Source organism: Mustela lutreola, chromosome 15 (assembly GCF_030435805.1).
Source record: "Mustela lutreola isolate mMusLut2 chromosome 15, mMusLut2.pri, whole genome shotgun sequence".
Classification (NCBI taxonomy): domain Eukaryota; kingdom Metazoa; phylum Chordata; class Mammalia; order Carnivora; family Mustelidae; genus Mustela; species Mustela lutreola.
In genome coordinates, this window is record NC_081304.1 from 37,664,391 (window position 1) to 37,666,967 (window position 2,577).

General features: G+C 42.2%; 1 pseudogene; it reads right to left on the reverse strand.

Moving 5' to 3' along the window:
- Positions 1-207: 207 nt before the first annotated feature.
- LOC131815623 (schlafen family member 5-like) lies at positions 208-2,036 on the reverse strand (annotated as a pseudogene).
- Between the last annotated feature and the right edge of the window lie 541 nt (positions 2,037-2,577).

The following is a 2,577-nucleotide window of genomic DNA, read 5'->3' on the forward strand; positions in this document are numbered from 1 at the left end:
TTTTGAGAACATTTATATTTTAAAATATAAAGATAGGAGGTATAAAGGTCAATAGATACAGATTTCTGAGAAGACTCTGAAATGGACTTAGTTTTTCTGGACTTCTGAGGAAGTTCCCATTTATTTATTTTGTCTAATTTCATCTTGGGCTTTCGTTTTCCAAGAGGAACACACATCACCAACACTTACTCTGATGTATACTCTGGTTTACACCACTACTCTGGTTACACTTTTACACTTACTCTGGCCGCAGTTAGCATCACATGTTAGCTCTGAAAAGGAAAAGCCAGAAAGGAGGGGGCCAGCCACAGACTGGTCATATTTGAGTTCAGAATGGAAGTGGGACAATGAGAAACGGAGAATGTTTAATCGGGGGAATAAGAAGGGAAAGGCAGGGGAAAGTGGCAGTAAGTTAAAGAGGACACATATGCGCACGCAAAAAGGAATTTCCTACATAATTAAATGAATTCATATTCAGAAAGGAAAGGAAGAAACCTGAATATGAACACAAGAAAAGATATGAAAATAAAAATTTTCATACAGCCCCATGCACCAACCTCTAGTTGGTCTACTAGCCCAGGGCAACAACTTTTTGTTGAAAGCCATGTATTCAAGATGGGCAGAAGGAACGAAGGGCAGTGACCTACCAACTGTATATACTGGAAAGAACAAATCAGGCATCTGCAATTCAGAGAGTGCTTCTCTTTCCCTAGATTCTAAAATAATACCCCCCTTCCTGCCTCCCCATCTCTCGTCCCTGCCCCTGCGAACATTGCAATCATTGTGGATTCTGCTCCCTGACCTGGGTCAGCTTCCATAATCCAAACTATCCATTCCTTTGTTACCAGCTGTTTCACACAATTGTCCTTCACCTGCCAGGAGCTTGGCACTTTGGCAAACACTGCACAGCAAAATCATTCCACCTTGACTGCACAGGCATATCCATGGAGGGCCCCTTGATCATGCACTTCAAGGAATTTGACAGAGTATTTTTATCTCATGCCTCTGTGTGCAGAAGTGATGGACAGGTAGCTTCCTAATACAGTAACCAATAGAATTACTCAAGGCGACAAGATCTATTTCCTCCTTTTCACATCCAATGACTTAGTCTCATCATGCACACCAAAAAATATATACCCTCCTTCAGTATTTGCAAGTGCAGAAACACAACTGGGGAGATTCTCATTAAAGCACTGGGACATGTCTGTTGAGAACAATGTAAATTCAACATGGAGGGACTTCATAAAGTTGAGCTTTTCTAAGAACTGAAGGTGAGTTCTAGCAAATAAAGCAGCAGCTGAGGCCCTTGTGTTACCATCATTTTGTACACCAACCTGAACTTTCTGTGGACTTAACAATTTGGAATCATGAGTATTCACAAAAGTCTTGAGTTCTCCCTTCGAGGAATGCCAGTGCTTCCTGAGAACTCATGACATCAGCTGACGTTCTGTATCTATGATACAAATTGGAGGACAAGGTTGCCGGTCATACACCAGAGGCCTCAGCATTCTATGACTTCACAAAAGCCAGAAAGAGGTCTCCTTGCTGCATCTCATCTAAAGAGCCTTTAAAAATGGAAGGCATTTTCAGTCCTACTCCATGAATTTCATAATTGTAGTTTTTTTTAAAGATTTTATTTATTTATTTGACAGACAGAGATCACAAGTAGGCAGAGAGGCAGGCAGAGAGAGAGGGGGAAGCAGGCTCCCCACTGAGCAGAGAGCGTGATGCAGGACTCGTACCCAGGACCCTGGGATCACGACCTGAGCTGAAGGCAGAGGTTTTAACCCACTGAGCCACCCAGGTGCCCCCATAATTATAGTTTTTGTTCTCAATCTCAGCCTTAACCACTCCACCACCAGCATTAAGCAGAGCGCATATTGCATTCATGATGATTTTATTCTGTCTCTTTTGCTATTGAGGTTTCATTTCTTTCCTTTGCTAATTCCCAAGCATGATTTTTCCTGCATTTAAGACACATTCGGCTAAGTTTGTTTCCAAATCCACCTTGGCACTCATCTTCTCAGCACTTGTCCTAGTTCTGCCCTGAAAGTTTCTCCTAAAATGACAAGAAGATAAGATCATTAGAATGGGACAAGAATAGGGGAAGTGGGAAAACTGACAGCTTGAGGCCACTTTTCTGAAGTTGGTCACTTCCTTTATGCCCAGAGTTTGAAGCAGGCTCATGCATGAAATAAGTGTGGAGGATGGGGGGAGGAGCTAAGTCTGCTGGAAGCCCACTACCACCAGAGAAATGATCAAGAGGCTATTTTTGTGTTGTGATTTTAGAAACCGTTTGTGCCAAGATCTCTGAGAGGCAGCGTCTCCAAAATCACCTGCAGAAAACAAGAAATTATAGATACCTGAAGACTGGAGCTGGAATGCAAATGGAAAGTTTTCACTGTTAGAGGTGTCTCTGGGGTGTGCTGATGTTTATTATTTTTCTTGGTGCTCCTTCTCCCCCTACTGAGACCTGGGAAATTCTTGGATTATTTTATAGCCCAATTTAAAGAAGGAGCAAATTGGATTGAGTTGGTAATTTGTCATTGTTGCTACAGAACAGACCCTTTAGCTTTC